The sequence below is a fragment of the Mustelus asterias genome, chromosome 4, assembly GCF_964213995.1.
Source record: "Mustelus asterias chromosome 4, sMusAst1.hap1.1, whole genome shotgun sequence".
In the NCBI taxonomy this organism is placed as follows: domain Eukaryota; kingdom Metazoa; phylum Chordata; class Chondrichthyes; order Carcharhiniformes; family Triakidae; genus Mustelus; species Mustelus asterias.
The window spans coordinates 15,861,982-15,879,526 of NC_135804.1; the positions used below are offsets into that span (position 1 = coordinate 15,861,982).

Genomic DNA, 17,545 nt, shown 5'->3' on the forward strand with positions numbered 1-17,545 from the left:
CATAGCCCCGCAACTTAGAGCATTTAAGAACAAAGAACAAAGAACAATACAGCACAGGAACAGGCCCTTCGGCCCTCCAAGCCCGCGCCGCTCCCTGGTCCAAACTTGACCATTCTTTTGTATCCCTCCATTCCCACTCCGTTCATGTGGCTATCTAGATAAGTCTTAAACGTTCCCAGTGTGTCCGCCTCCACCACCTTGCCCGACAGCGCATTCCAGGCCCCCACCACCCTCTGTGTAAAATACGTCCTTCTGATATCCGTGTTAAACCTCCCCCCCTTCACCTTGAACCTATGACCCCTCGTGAACGTCACCACCGACTTGGGAAAAAGCTTCCCAGTGTTCACCCTATCTATGCCTTTCATAATTTTATACACCTCTATTCGGTCACCCCTCATCCTCCGTCTTTCCAGTGAGAACAACCCCAGTTTACCCAATCTCTCCTCATAACTAAGCCCTTCCATACCAGGCATCATCCTGGTAAACCTCCTCTGTACTCTCTCCAAAGCCTCCACATCCTTCCGGTAGTGTGGCAACCAGAACTGGGCGCAGTATTCCAAATGCGGCCGAACCAACGTTCTATACAACTGCAACATCAGACCCCAACTTTTATACTCTACGCCCCGTCCTATAAAGGCAAGCATGCCATATGCCTTATTCACTACCTTCTCCACCTGTGACATCACCTTCAAGGATCTGTGGACTTGCACACCCAGGTCCTTCTGCGTATCTACACCCTTTATGGTTCTGCCATTTATTGTATAGCTCCCCCGTACGTTAGTTCTACCAAAATGCATCACTTCGCATTTATCTGGATTGAACTCCATCTGCCATTTCTTTGCCCAAATTTCTAGCCTATCTATATCCTTCTGTAGCTTCTGACAATGTTCCTCACTATCTGCAAGTCCAGCCATTTTCGTGTCGTCCGCAAACTTACTGATCACCCCAGTTACACCTTCTTCCAGATCGTTTATATAAATCACAAACAGCAAAAGAAAGTAGGAAAGAACTCAAATGAGGAATTAGAAGGGCCAAAAGGGGTCACGAAATGTCCTTGGCAGACAGGATTAAGGAGAATCCCAAGGCATTTTATTCATACATTAGGAACAAAAGGGTTGTCAGGGAAAAAATCGGACCTCTCAGTGACAGAAGTGGGGAATTATGCTTAGAGCCCAAAGAAGTAGGGGAGGTCCAGCCTCCAGCCATGAGACCCCCATCGTGGGATAGAGTGTAGCCTTGCCCCCAGCCCGAGTCCACCCAACCGCCAGGATTCTTTAGCGGAGGGACCCTTCCTCTGCAGCCTGGCAGTGGCAGAGGCCATATGGGCATTGGACTTACCTCCTTGACCCCTTGCAACAAGTCTACGCTTATCAGGACCAGTACCAAAGCCTGCCCGGTTCAGATCCTGCTGGGGAGGAGGGTGAATAGTGGGAGGGAATTCAATTGAGTTCAAGCCTGCTTAAAAGAGGGAATTTGAATAATTATCAGCTTCCCGCCCGCTCTGGCTGGGAGTGTGATCGGGGCTGGGGTGGCGGAAGGGGGCATCGCAATGGATTTGGCACCTGGGGCAAGACCCATTTTCTGCCCAATTCCCGATTCTCCAGGCCAACGCAATTCCTGACAGGAGCTAGTAGTCCTGGAGAATCCCCCCCATTGTTTTCCACACGATGACTAAGTACCTCATATTCCCAGTGTGCACACTTACCAATCTGACCATTGTCTGGCAGAAAAATTGTGTCATATTTTTTTGAATAATATATCCCATAGAAGCATATAAGCAATGAATGAATTGTTACTGTCTGCTTTCAAACAGCAAGTATTCCAATGACGATTTGTATGAAATGATAAAATTCCATTATTCAAGTCTTTCCACATTCAGGAAATGTGCTTGCATCCAATATTTGCTGGCTTTTGGCACAGATCTCCTGGATAGGTATGAAATAAATCTACTGATGACCCAGCAGTTCTACCAATAAAGCTGTAAACTCCCATTCCGAGGATCCAATATTGAATTCCAATCCTATTTGTCATTTTGTCTCAATTCCCTGCAATGGCGAGATTTCAACAGTTCCATGCCAAGGCTTTCATTGGAGCATTTCATATTAATAGAGCACTCCATTGCCAAGGGAGGAGTGAGCTAGGCAGACACTCCTATTGCACAGAAAATATATTTGTTGTTCATTAATCATAAAGTGTCAATGAGGGTGGTCATTGAAATCCCATTGAAATTAAACGTAACACCACCAGAACACGCTGTAGCAGATAAAGTCAGCCATTGTGTTCCCAATCAAAAAATTTGAATCCCACTCTTCAGTTTCACACTAGCTTCCCTGTGAAAGGGGAAGGTGATGGCCTAGTGGTATTCTTGCTAGACTATTAATCCAGAAACTCAGCTAATGACCTGGGGACCTGGGTTCGAATTCCATCACGGCAGATAGTGGAATTTGAATTCAATAAAAAAAACAATCTGGAATTAAGAATCTACTGATGACCATGAAACCATTGTTGGAAAAACCCATCTGGTTTACTAATGCCCTTTAGGGAAGGAAATCTGCCATCCTTACCCGGTCTGGCCGACATGTGACTCCAGAGTCACAGCAATGTGGTTGACTCTCAACTGCCCTTGGGCAAGTTGAGTGAAAGCACAACCTAGATATTAAGTTCCTTCAATCTACACCAACAGTAACTTGTATCGCTTCTCGGCCTTTTGGCTAAGATCAAGTGTAGTATGGAGAGGATGCTGCACTTGGTTGAGGTCATTAGGTTACATTGAAGCTTCATATGTTTCATATGAAGCAATTTTTAAAAGCGGCATCTCGGCCTTTTGGCTAAGATCAAGTGTATGGTTGGCACCCCATTGTCGGCCGCACTTGGTTGAGGTCATTAGGTTACGCTGAGGCTTCATATGTTTCATATGAAGCAATTTTTTAAAGCGGCATCTCGGCCTTTTGGCTAAGATGCAAATGAGCTCAAGTCTTGGAGGAGGAACCTCCCCCTTCTCCAATCAGCTTGGCTCATGTAGATCAGGCCCAGGACAGGGTGGTTTGGTTGCTCGCCCTGTCTTGTCAGCCTGGATCTGAAATGTCTCTACTTGTTGAGACTCTGAATTGGATTTGATTTGATTGAATTGGAAAAGTATTAAAAAAAAGACTTGTATTCATATAATGGGCTAGAATTTTATCATTTTTTGACTGTCAATTTAGATGGAAAAAGCAGTGAGTACTCAGCTGGCTCCATTCCAGCTCCTCCTGCCTTCTTTCATCACATCCACCAGACACTCAATCAAAAAATATTCAGGAGGCAAGTCCCACGAGCCCATCCCGGCAGTAGCCTTGGCTTTCAAGAGATTGTGGAAAAAGATCCCTCTGCCCTCCCCCCCGCCGCCACCATGGACACAGGGAACCCCTCCCCCACGGACATGGGGGAACCCACCCCCCATCTTGTGAGCATCCCCAATGGAAGCCCCCCTCGCTTGGCACTGCCAGAATACTCCCCAGGTTTGCCCTTCTCTCCTCTAGGGCTGGACTTATCTGTGCCCACCACCCCCTCCCCCCACCCCCCGCCCCACTCTCCACAGCGGATTCTCCTTGTCAGGTCTCTGTTTGCCAGAACCTGTTTTAAACTGGATGATTATCTCATATTGGAAGATAATAGAGCGTGGAAGCCCACTAAATAGACGTAAGCGTCTGTTAATAGGGTTCCTGACCTTCCATGGTGGGAACATAGAGACATAGGGCCCGATTCTCCCATTGCGACCTGCAACTTTTCTGGCGGGTTGGGTTGGGAGATGCGCGTGTCGGCCATTTCGCGGGTTCCTCGCGAGTATTTACGACCTGCGTGCATCTCCCAACCGGAAGAAAATGGCGCCGCCGGGAACACGCAGAAAACCAGTGGGACGTGAGGTAAGTCATTTGAATATGTTTTACATATATTTTAAATGCATTTTAAATGTGATTATCGGGCCCGGCACGGAACTTGCCGGGCCCGATGGCATCTCCCACCCTGCCAGAAGTATTTCATTCCGGCGGGGTTTAGAGTAGCTCCCCAGATTCAAGGAACTAATGAGAGACCCTGCTGGAGTGAAGGGAGGGCAATCGGGGCCCCCAGGGGGTCAGGCTGGGGGGGGGGGATGGTGCCCCCTGGGCATGGACACCCTGGCAGTGCCAGCCTGTGCCCCTTGGCACTGCCCAAGGGGCAAAGTGCCCATGCCTTTGGGCATATCCATTGGGCATCGGGCAGGGCCTCGGGACAATTGGTGGGGGTGGCGGATCCCGCTGCCACTCTGCATTGGGATCGGTCGGGGTTGGAGGGAGGCCAGCGATCGGGGTGGGCTGGAGAGGGGGTGGTGGTTTGCCGGGAGGGGCCTGTCCCCTGGGAGGGGCCTGTCCCCTGGGGTCTAACCCCAGCTCAACCGCTGGCCAGCAAACGGGGAGACTGACAGATCGGGACCACTGCGCATGCGCAGAGTTCCGGAGCTGTCAGTCTCTGGCACAAATAGGCCCCCCCCTCCCTCCCCCGGGCTTTTAATGATATTCACGATTGTGACCTCTGCAGTGCACAGAGTGCGGAGATTCAGGTCTGAAGTTGCACTGAAAAAACAGTTGTGATCTAGACCAGCTTTCCCACCAATTCAACACTTTTGGGAGAATCGCCCTCAACGAAACATAGAAACTAGAAGCAGGGGTAGGCCATTCAGCCCTTTGAGCTTGCTCCGTCATTCATTTTGATCATGGCTAATCATCATATTCAATATTCTGATCCGACCTTCCCACCACATCCCTTGATCCCTTTAGTCCCAAGAGGTCTTTGTAATTTATTCCTGAAATCACACGACGTTTTGGCCTCAACTACTTTTTGTGGTAGTGAATTCCACACATTCACTACACTCTGGGTAAAGAAATTTCTCCTCACCTCAGTCTTAAAAGGTTTACCCCTTATCCTCAAATAGAAGCAGGAGGAGGCCATTCGGCCCTTCGAGCCTGCTCCACCATTCATTTTGATCGTGGCTGATCATCAAATTCAATGTCCTGATCCTGCCTTCCCCCCATATCCCTTGATCTCTTTAGCCCCCATATTTGCGTGAGTGGTGAGAGGGTGAACCCTAATGCCTGTGGGAGTGAGAGCCCCGATACTTGAGTAGTGGATGCGTGGCAGATGGGAGAGACCCAATGGGGGCGCAGGGGTCCCAATTTCCTGTCGGGGGGTCATTTTATTTAAGTCAGAGATTGAACTCGGAATTCCTGGCCTTGCCAGTGTCTTTAGGACCCGCCCTTCCAGCTGACTGTCTGAATCTGACTTCCCTTCAAAAATGCACTGTGCTGTTGAATATGATGTGGCGATGCTGGCATTGGACTGGGGTGGGCACAGTAAGTAGTCTCACAACACCAGGTTAAAGTCCAACAGGTTTATTTGGTAGCACGAGCTTTTGAAGCATTGTCCCTCAACTGATGAAGGGGCAACACTCTGAAAGCTCGTGCTACCAAATAAACCTATTGGACTTCAACCTGCTGTTGTGAGACTACTTACTGTTGAATATGACAAGAAAAACCACCTGTGCAGCCCGCGAGTTTCACACGGGTTTTCTCACCTGAGATAACACTCTGCATTTTTGGGAAGATTCTGCCCAATGGCTTTAGTTTTTCCAATGTTACCTTGAGTAAATTGTTGCTAAACTGAGTCTGACAACACTGGCACAGTGGGTATCATCATAGAAACCCTACAGTGCAGAAAGAGGCCATTTGGCCCATCGAGTCTGCACCGACCAGAACCCCACCCAGGCCCTTCCCCCATATCCCTACATATTTACCCGCTAATCCCTCTAACCTACGCACCTCAGGACACTAAGGGGCAATTTTTAGCATGGCCAATCAACCTAACCCGCACATCTTTGGACTGTGGGAGGAAACCGGAGCACCCAGAGGAAACCCACGCAGACACGAGGAGAATGTGCAAACTCCACACAGACAGTGACCTAAGCCAGGAATCGAACCCCGGTCCCTGGAGCTGTGAAGCAGCAGTGCTAACCACTGTGCTACCGTAGCACCCCTGCCTCTGAACCAGAAGCTCTGGGTCAAGTCCCACCCCAGGACTTGATGTAAAGAAGGTGGGTGTTCATAATGCGGCCGGACAGATTGACTTATAGCCGGTTAATCCTTTCAACAGGCCAATGGCTGGCGGTAAGAGTGGGAGAGACTCCTGGTCAGCCATGCTTGATGTGAAGTGGTGCCCCTCAAGCTATAAGCCCCTGACAACAGACTAGTGACCTATTCCGGGAAAAAAAAAACCTTTCTATGGGAACAGGTGAAAATCTGCCTTGTGCATCACCGGGTGCAGGAAGAGAAACAAAACAGCAGCAGATGAGTGAACAAGACAAGACAACAGGGTGTTTATTGTCAGTCTATGTGTGAAGCTAAAACCATGCCTATGGATTGAAGATGAGGATGGGACCAGGATATGCATTCCTCCTAGCTTCTGCATAACACCTCTAGCTGTACATTTTCACACGAGACACATTTGGAGTGACCTTATAAAAATATCATCCCACTGCCTGGCCACCCCAGCGGGAGTCAATGGTGAGAAAGCAGCCACATACCCACCATTATTCATCCTTTTCTTTAAAGGGGAGTGTAATTGCATAAAATTACTTCTGCCATTTGACCATTTCAGTGAAGAATTGTGTGATCCAAGAGAAGTTGGGCTGAATCTGGAGGCTTTACCTAAAGCTCAGACAGTTGGCTGGGCAAGAAGAATTTCAGCCCAGCAGTACAGAATCCAGGTCCCAGTGATGAAAGGTTAGCAGGCAAGTTCAATATGCCACTTATTTCCCCAACTTTTTAGATAGGGTGGAGTCTACATAGAAGATTCCATTTGATTCACTAATGTCCTTTAGGGAAGGAAATTTGCCATCCTTACCTGGTCTGGCTGACATAGAATCCCTACAGTGCAGAAGAGGCCATTCGGCCCATTGAGTCTGCACTGACTCTCTCACAGAGTATTTCACCTTGGCCCTCTCCATGATAGTTGAGTCACACCTTAAGCAAACTTAATGTGTTCATACCAGGCTAGCCACTGTTTAGAAGCATAACTGAAGATGTTACCCCATACAGGACAACACTTTGTCAAATTGTGGTTACTTACACCTCTTTGCTTGTCTTAATTATCCTTCCATGGAGCATAACTCACACTGACTGTTAGTGAGGGGATAAAATGATACAGCAAAAATAAAGCTTCCACAGTTCTGAGCTGCCATTTTAAGCCTAGATTAAATTACTGCCTTGAAATTACTGCAGGCTATTATTTTTAATAATGTACATACAATTAATTTGATCGATTAGTTTTACGAAGTTGTGCTGATGGTGACTGTTAATATGTTCAGTTTCATTGATGTGTGATGAGATTCATACTCAGGGATTAATGGATGCTGATGCATGTATACAGGACAGACCTCCTGGGGAACTCCCCGATTACTTCGCTAGCTTTCCATTCTCAACGTTCCAAGCAGATATCCTGACCGTCTGACTTCACGCATTGTTGTTGGAAGGTTTCCCAGCAACATTCAGGAGTCCAGCACCTGGTGCAGAAATAATGTGATTCTGCCGGATGGATTGGGAGACTTGCAAGATTTATCCCAATATTTTGGTCTCAATTTTTCAGCATATCCGAGATGACCAGGAACTGGAAGATTCTAGGGGATATGTTTCCCACCCATATGATCGTCCAACTACTATGGCGATGAGCGGGGTGGGATGTGAGCTGATTAAGCATAGAATCCCTGCAATGTAGGAGGCCATTCAGCCTACCATGTCTACACCGACTCTCCGATAGAGCATGTTACCTAGGCCCACCCCCGTAACCCCGCATGTTTCCCATGGCTAATCTCCCGAATCTACACATCTTTGGACACTAAGGGGCAATTTAGCATGACCAATCCATCTAACCTGCACAACTTTGGACTGTGGGAGGAAACTGGAGCACCTGGAGGAAACCCATGCAGACACAGGGAGAAGGTGCAAACTCCACACAGTCACCCAAGGCTGGAATTGACCATGGGGTTCTGGTACTGTGAGGCAGCAGTGCCAACCACTGTGCCACCCGCAAAGGAGATCTACTTTCCACTGATGTAATATGTATAATGTGGGTGGATTGGCCATGCTAAATTGCTCCTTATTGTCCAATGATGTGTAGGTTAGTTGTTTAAAAAAGGTTCCAAAAGAAATCCGGGAAATTATCAGCCAGTAAGTTTGACGTCGGTGGTGGGCAAGTTATTGGAAGGTGTGATAAGGGATAGGATCTACAAATATTTGGATAGACAGGGACTTATTAGGGAGAGTCAACATGGATTTGTGCGTGGTAGGTCATGTTTGACCAATCTATTAGAGTTTTTCGAGGAGGTTACCAGGAAAGTGGATGAAGGGAAGGCGGTGGATGTTGTCTACCTGGATTTCAGCAAGGCCTTTGACAAGGTCCCTCATGGGAGGTTAGTTAGGAAGGTTCAGTCTCTAGGTATACATGGGGAGGTAGTAAATTGGATAAGACACTAGCTCAATGGAAGAAGCCAGAGAGTGGTTGTGGAGGATTGCTTCTCTGAGTGGAGGCCTGTGACTAGTGGTGTGTCGCAGGGATCGGTGTTGGGTCCATTGTTGTTTGTCATCTATATCAATGATCTGGATGATAATGTGGTCAATTGGATCAGCAAGTTTGCTGATGATACAAAGATTGGAGGTGTAGTGGACAGTGAGGAAGGTTTTCAAAGCTTGCAGAGGGATTTGGACCAACTAGAAAAATGGGCTAAAAAATGGCAAATGGAATTTAACGCAGACAAGTGTGAGATATTGCACTTTGGAAGGACAAACCAAAGAAGAACGTACAGGGTAAATGGTAGGACTCTGAAGAGTGCAGTTGAACAGAGGGATCTGGGAATACAGGTACAGAATTCCCTAAAAGTGACGTCACAGGTGGATAGGGTCGTAAAGAGTGCCTTTGGTACATTGGCCTTTATAAATCGGAGTATCGAGTATAAAAGTTGGAGTGTTATGGTAAGGTTATATAAGGCATTGGTGAGGCCGAATTTGGAGTATTGTGTACAGTTTTGGTCACCTAGTTACAGGAAGGATGTAAATAAGATTGAAAGAGTGCAGAGAAGGTTCACAAGGATGTTGCCGGGACTTGAGAAGCTGAGTTACAGAGAGAGATTGAATAGGTTGGGACTTTATTCCCTGGAGCGTAGAAGATTGAGGGGAGGTTTGATAGAGGTGTATAAGATTTTGATGGGTATAGATAGAGTGAATGCAAGCAGGCTTTTTCCGCTGAGGCGAGGGGAGAAAAAAACCAGAGGGCATGGGTTAAGGGTGAAAGGAGAAAAGTTTAAAGGGAATATTAGGGGGGGCTTCTTCACGCAGAGAGTGGTGGGAGTGTGGAATGAGCTGCCGGATAAAGTGGTAAATGCGGGGTCACTTTTAACATTTAAGAAAAACTTGGACGGGTTCATGGATGAGAGGGGTGTGGAGGGATATGGTCCAAGTGCAGGTCAGTGGGACTAGGCATAAAATGGTTCGGCACAGACAGGAAGGGCCAAAAGGCCTGTTTCTGAGCTGTAATTTTCTATGGTTCTATGGTTAGGTGGATTAGCAGGGTAAATGTGTGGGTTTATGGCGATAAGGCCTGTGTGGGATACTCTGTCGGATACTCAATGGGCCAAATGGTTTCTTCTGCACTGTCAGGATTCTATGATACGATTCTAATGCTGCAATGATAATATAAGTACAGCCTGAATCTCGAAGGAGGGCCTAAGTAGATAGCATTAGAAAATGGAACTTGCAAAACTGATTTTAATTATCAAGTGAAGAGTTGCAAGTTCAACTTTTTTTCAGAATTTAATTAATTGCCTCACATATCACATCACTTTGGAGAGTTTTAAACAAGGAGTAAGAAGATCATATCACAAATAATGATTTAACATAGGGGCACAGGGACATCTATGGGTGAACAGAGTGTGTGAAACTGTCTATTGAATGAGGAGGGTAAAAAAGTAAATGATCACTTTTAATGGATGGGTGAAGGAAGTGAAGAAAGATAAAATAACGTCGCCTGGGACAAAGGCCTTAATGAAGAATTACTTTCAGAAGAAAGCTGAAAAGGTCAAAAATAGGAAGAGAGATAACTGAGGAGTGCGGCCGCTCTGATAAAAATGGTCAAGCATGCTGCAAGATGGCCAAGCCTCAGGGAGCCGAATCTTTCTGGTGAGGCCAAGGTGCCAAGGGTCACTTGTCAGTTCAAATGCTTCAGGTGTTACTTGACAAAGATTTATTTGCCTAATTTAAGGTGGCAATTACTAAAAGCACAAGGCGGAATTGCCACCATGCCACTTAAACATCAATCTTGCAGGAGAGACAGGAGACTTGGTTTAAATGAGCATTATCAATGCTTGCCCCCAATTGACGGCCCCGATCATGTATGTTAAACTAACTACTGGCTGATCTCATCCTCTTTTTCAATCGGGGGGGAAATTATATTACTTGTAAGATTGGCTCAGAGAAGAGAAGATTGAATGATTCAGATGAGGAAGATTCTGGTTTCAGTGTCGTGCTAAGGCAGTGCATTTTTCCATGTTTTTCTGGTATCTTCACATTTTAAGTTCACACCAGCTTGCCCACACAAGTCTCGCAAACCTTCCACTTGCTTGGTGAAATAAAAGCCAGCTGCTAAGAGAATCCCTTGAGACCCATTTCCTTCACAGCAGGATTGTTGCAGTCTCCTCATGTTGATCATGAGCCCTTCTGTTTTGGTCCGCCGCCATTGGGTTTTCCATTAACCTAAAGCATTCACAAGAAAATGTTGCAGAGAAAATTGAAGAGCAGATTTTTGTCTCTCATGCCAGGGGATGAATCATCAGCAACACAGAAGGGAAACTTGAGTCAACTCCATTGTGGATGTGCACTCATCCGCACCTGACATTTCTCTCTGGGCTATATCCAGGTGATGTTTTGTACCTGGTTGCGAATAACAAACTTCTATCATGTTGGATGTTTCTTTGGCCTGGTGAATAAGTTTGCTGTCAGGTGTGGCACTGAAATGTACTACAAGAAAGATCAACAACACTTTATTTTGCACCATTAATAATTGCACCTTCTCAAGAGCAACTAAGGATGGGCAATAAATGCTGGCCAGCCAGTGATGCCCATGTTCCACGAATGAATTAATGTAATGAAATATTGCAAGATGCTTCACAGGAGCATTATAAAACAAAGTAAGATGCTGAGCCGCATAAAGAGATATTGGTTGAAATTTTACCGCCCCACCCACCACGGGAGTCGGAGCGGGCGAGGGGCAGATCATAGAAAGATCCATTGACATTGGGTGGGATTTTACGGTTTCGGGACGAGGGAGGCCGTAAAATCTTGCTTGTTGTGGTCAGATGACCAAAAGCTTAGTCAAAGAGGTAGGTTTTAAGCAGTATCTTAAAGGAGGAAAGCAAGGGAGAGAGGTGGAGAGTTTTAGAGAAAGTATTTAAGAGCTTGTGGCCTAAGCAGCTGAAGTATTGCCATCAACACTGGAGCAATTCTAATTGGGAATGTACAAGAGGCCAGAATTAGTGGAGTGCAGGTATCTCAGAGGATTGTAGGGCGGGAGAACATTACAGAGATAGGGAGAGGCAAGGCCTGGATTTTAAAACAAGGATGAGAATTTTAAACTGAAGACATTGTTTGACCAGCAATCAATGTAGGCCGGTGAGCACAGAGGTGACAGGGAGAATACAAACATGGGCATCAGCATTTTCAATTTCCTCAAGTTTATGGGGGAGTAGAATGTCGGAAACCAGTCAGGAATGCATTGGAATAGTCAAGCTTAGAGGAAACAAAGGCATGAATGAGGGTTTCAGAAGCATGAAATGAGATGGACAAAGTTGAGTACCATTACGGAGATGAAAACAAGTGGTTTTAGAACAAAGAACAAAGAAAATTACAGCACAGGCACAGGCCCTTATGCCCTCCAAGCCTGCACTGACCATGCTGCTGTCTGAACTAAAATCCCTTACCCTTCTGGGGACCATATCCCTCTATTCCCACCCTATTCATGTATTTGTCTAGATGCCCCTTAAAAGTCACTATTGTATCTGCTTCCACTACCTCCTCCGGTTGTGAGTTCCAGGCACTCACCACCCTCTGTGTAAAAAAACTTGCCCCGTACATTTCCTTTAAACCTTGCCCCTCGCACCTTAAACCTATGCCCCCCAAGTAATAGACTCTTCCATCCTGGGAAAAAGTTTCTGACTATCCACTCTGTCCATGTCCCTCATAATCTTGTAGACTTCTATCAAGTCACCCCTCAACCTCACTTTTAAAAGCAGGCAAAAAACATAGCTGTCTTACCATGTGACATGAGACAAGTCCAAGATCCTTTTCTAAATGAGGTGGGTGGCTAGGCTGATCAGACAGCTTTCATGCCTTGAGATTTTGAGACAGCTTGTGTCTTTGTCTCTAAGTACGGACATTGGAATCAGGAGCAGGTCATGACACATTCAATTGCACTTGGAACGTGACTGGTAAGAATGTGGAACTCCCTAACACAGGGACTGGCTGAAGCAAATAATGAACAGTCCAGAGGCCAGTGCAATGCATTTGGCCCATCGAGTCTGCACTGACTCCGTCCCAGACCCTATCCCCGTAATCCCATGTATTTACACCACTAATCCCCCTAACCTACACATCTTGGGATACTAAGTGGCAATTTAGCATGGCCAGTCCACCTATTCTGCACATCTTTGGGCAGTGATCGATTTAAGTAAGTAAAGATGGGAGGAGGCTTAATAAAACCCATACTGCAGTGGAGCCTAAACACTAGCATGGACTGTTGGGCCAAATGGACTGTTTCTGTGCCTTATATTCTATGTAATCTTACGTAAGCACCTGCCAGTACGTTTAGGATAAAACGGGTGGGAAACCGAGGTAAAACATGATGGAAAAAAAGAAAGTAGCAAAATCCAATAAAATCCAATGTTATCCTGTGTTTTTCAGTAACTAATCCAGTCCCAATACTGTAATTAATTACAAAGGTAATAGCTACTGTCTTCCGATTACAGTCCTTGTAATTTCATCTATTACTGCTTCAGACAGTGGTTAGAAATGGTAATCCATTTGCCCAGTCTAGGCTTTCAGCAGTTGACCCTAAAGACAACAACAAACAGCTACCGGTATTTGATACAGATGGCATCGAGTCATAAAACAGTCAGAACTAGTGCGATGCTAGACAGTGCTATAGTCCCACATGTGAGCTGTAATAGTCTAATCTGCTGTGATAATAAACTTGCTCAGCAAGGGAGAAATGTCAACACAGATTCATATAATCCAATCACAAAGCAGACAATTTAGACTAGATTTAAATTCTAAAAATACTTAACCATTTTTGGATAAATAAATATATGACGCAGAGATGTTTCACTTATCAAAATTTACATTTGAGCTCCAATACCTATGCCAGGCTGTTCTGAGAATTGTGTTAAATATACAGGACCGGAGTGGATATTTATTATTTTCAGGGATTACCCCGAGGGCTAATACAGATAAAGGGAAAACACACAATCTAGTTTAGCTCAATCAATCTAGTTATGGAACAAGCACTCACATAGCCATATCTATACACTAATGTAATTGTAAAATGGATCAGCTAGTGCAGTCACACCCTTGAAACCAAAATCTGTACTTATTGTGGTGTTTGTATGTGTATTTGCAGCTGTGTGTGTGAGTATACATATGTGTGTGATACATATATGTGATACATATGCACTTGCATGCATGTGTCGCTCTATGTATGTATGAGTCTGTATTTGTGGGACTGAGTATGCCTGCATGGTATGCAGATGTAACTGTGTGTGGACAGTTTGCACACGTGTGTGTGTGTGTTAATGTGCGTGTGTGTGTGTGTAGTTGTCTGTGTGTATGTGTGTGTGTGTAGTTGTCTGTGTGTGTAGTTGTCTGCGTGCGTTTGCGTGTATAAGTGTGTGTGTGTAGTTGTCTGTGTGTGTGTATGCGTGTGCTTCTATGTGTGTATACATGCATGTGTGTGTATACTTGTGTGTGTACAGTTTGCACACGAGTGTGTGTGTTAATGTGCGTGTGTGTACATGTGTGTGTCTATATGTGTGTGTTTAATTGTGCGGTTACCCACATAATACTATACATCGTTGGTAACCACGAGGCCAGACTGTCACTGATTGCTCAGTTGTTCTGACACACAGAGTCTGTTCAGGGGTGAAGCAGCCATCTGTTTCTCCTTGGCTTTGTGGACAATCTTCTGTTTCTTCACATTGCCACAGCAGAGTCCAGGAATTTGAGATGCTGGATTGTGAGTCTTAACTCTCGTCCCACTGCTCCATGATACAAGAATTGGAACTGTTACACATCATAAAATCATTGAACCTTATAAAAGTTATGGTGCAGAAAGAGGCCATTCAACCCATCGTGTCTGTGCCAGCTGACAAAGAGAACAAATAAACTAGCTGCTCATTTCAATCCTATTTTCCAGCACCTGGTCCGTAGCCTTGCAGGTTATTGCAGGTTACAGCAGTTCAGATATAGATCCTGGTACCTCTTAAATGAGTTGAGCATTTCAGCTTCAACCAGCAATTTAGACAGTGAATCCCAAACCTTCAACATCCTCTGGGTGAAAAAGTCTTTCCCCATGTCCTTCTCGAATCTTTCTACCGATCACCTTCAATCCATGCCCCCTGGTGTTTGACACCTCAGCTTGGGGAAACTAATCTGTCCAGGCCCCTCATCATTTTGTACACCTCAGTTAGGTCACCCTCTCCCTTCCTGTGTTTTAAGGGAAACAACTCGAGCCTATCCAATCTCTCCCATTGCTGCAATTTTAAAGCTCTGGCAACATTCTTGTAAATGTAAATGTGAATGTCCACACAGCTTCTGCAGCAGGGATTCTCTGGTGCAGCTCTGAGATCTACATTCCACAGAATCACAATATTGTCACAGCAGATGGGGAGGCCATTCAGCCTGTTGTGTCTGCACAGGCTCTCCAAACGAACAGCTCACCTACTGCCTTCTCTGTATGCTGCCAAATAAACCTGTTGGACATTAACCTGGTGTTGTGAGACTACTTACTGTGCCCTTTTACTGTCAGCAAGACAGCAGAAAACATGACTATTGCCAATTCAAATGGGCCAGAAGAACAGCCGTAAAATGACACGTTGTTTGAATCTGTTTGTTTGGATAATGTCAGTATCATGGCCGGGATCTTATAGGGCATCGGTGGCCCTGTCCATCAACAGGAATGTCAGGGGTAACCTCGCCTGTGCTAGTCAAGGAAGCTCCGGTTCCATTTTATACTCAGCAACTAATTAACGGTCTGCAGTTCAGGCTTAAGTTCAGGCCCACCAGTTTAAGGAAAGATGTGACAACCCCAAAAACTGGCGGTCCTCAATCCCAGCAGCTCTCTAATCCCAGCAGCTCTCTAACCCCAGCAGCTCCTCAATCCCAGCAGGTCTCTAATCCCAGCAGCTCTCTAATCCCAGCAGCTCTCTAATCCCTGCAGCTCCTTAATCCCAGCAGCTCCTCAATCCCAGCAGCTCTCTAATCCCAGAAGTGCCACTGGTAGCAGTAACCAATGCTGAGACTGCAGCAGTCCCAGGACAGCAATGTTGGAAGAAGCCCGGATGTAAGTCGTAATGACTCAGGAAACCCGACTGGAAGGGAACATAGTTTATTATAGAATGCAAACTAAACCACTACAGTGGTGTACACAAACTTGACCCTGCCCGGGACTACAGTGCAGCAGGCCCAGTCCTGGGCCTGCCTTATAAAAGGCTCAGGTACTGAATGGTGGAGCAGGCTCGAGGGGCCAGATGGCCTATTCCTGCTCCTAGTTCTTACGTTCTTGTTCTCCAGTGCCGCTGAAAGAAATGGAGTTTTGGCCGGAACGCCAAATTTTCCGTTCTCACATGCAGTGGTGCAGGTATGGACAAGATTGGAGAATCCTACCTGAAATGTTTGGAGAGAGTAGAAAAGGGATTTACTAGAGTGAGGGATTACAGTTACATGGATTGGGCGGAGAAGGTGTGGTTATTCTCTTTCGAAGAGCGAAAGAGGAGATGTAATGGAGTTGTGCAAAATCAGGAAGGTTTAGATTGAGTAAATAATGAGAATTTGATTCTATGGCTCAATAGTTCATAACCTGAGGGCACAGATCTAATGTAATTGGCAAGAGAACCAGAACTAACATGAGGAAAACCTCTTGTAAGTAATGTGTGTAAGATTTCAATTGCACTGTCTGAATGGGAGGTGGATACAGTTGCATGAGCAGTTTTGGAAAGGGAATTGGATAAATATTTGAAGGAGAGAAAAAGATTGCTGATATTTGGGGGAATTGGACAATTTAAATAACTCTGCAAAGAAGTCTCTGAAAGCTTAATAAGCTGTTTTGCCTCTTGAGCTGCCCTATTTTATGAGCTTGTTTTCTGTGGGGGCGGGGGGGGGGGTGCGGGGAGGGTGCACATCAAATATGACAGGGGGCTAGCCCACTTCCCTCTCTCCCACTCCTGACCCAGTCCCCACAATATGGTGGGTGGGCAAGGGTGGACATTGGCCTGCTGCCCACTATTTTGAAAAGAGTCAATGGGCAATTGAGCTTGTTATAACAAACCAATTGAGCTGAATATTAAGCTGCCCGTACCATAATACGATTGGTGTGGGCAGCCAGGCGAGAGTGGGGAGTCCGCTTTTCACCATCTGTGGTGAAAAAGCAGGAAGGAAGATGCATGCCTCATTCAGGGCACCCTGTGTGCACCCAGGAATCGAACCCGGGTCCTGGCGCTGTGAGGCAGCAGTGCTAACCACTGTGCCACCGTGCCGCCCATAGAGGTGCAAGTAGAGGAGCAAAGTTCAAAGATAAGGAAATTATTTTTAAAGGTTTATAAATCATTGGTTAGACCTCACATGGAATATTCTGTCCAATTCTGGGCGCCACACTTTAGGTAGAATGTCAAGGCCTTGGAAAGGGTGCAGCAGAAATTTACTTGAACAGCAGCAAGGGTGACAGACTTCTGTTACAGAAAGAGACTAGGGAACTGGGATTCTTCACCTTACACCAGAGAAAAGTAAAGGACGATTTAATACAGATGCTCAAAGTATTGAGGCATTCTGATAGAATAGATAAGAAAACAACTGTTTCCACTGTTCAGGGGGTTAGATACCAGGGGCAGAGGTTTAAGGCAATTGATCCAGGGAGCAAATGAGGATATAATTTTTCATGCATATGAATTAGGGGCAGGAGTAGGCCAATCGGCACCTTGAGCCTGCTCCGGCATTCAATAAGATCATGGCAGATCTCACTGTAACCTCAATTCCAAATTCCTGCCTCCCCCCAACAACCTTTCACCCCTTGTTGATCATGAATCTATTTAACTCTGCCTTAAAATATTCAAAGACTCTGCTTCCACTGCCTTTTGAGAAAGAGAATTCCAGAGATTCACCATCCTCTGAGAGAAAGAATTTCTTCTCATCTCTGTCTTAAATGAGTGGTCACCTATTTTTAAACA

General features: G+C 45.8%; 1 pseudogene; it reads left to right on the plus strand.

Moving 5' to 3' along the window:
• The first annotated feature begins 2,691 nt into the window (after positions 1-2,691).
• Positions 2,692-2,843, plus strand: LOC144493227 (U2 spliceosomal RNA; annotated as a pseudogene).
• Positions 2,844-17,545: the final 14,702 nt, after the last annotated feature.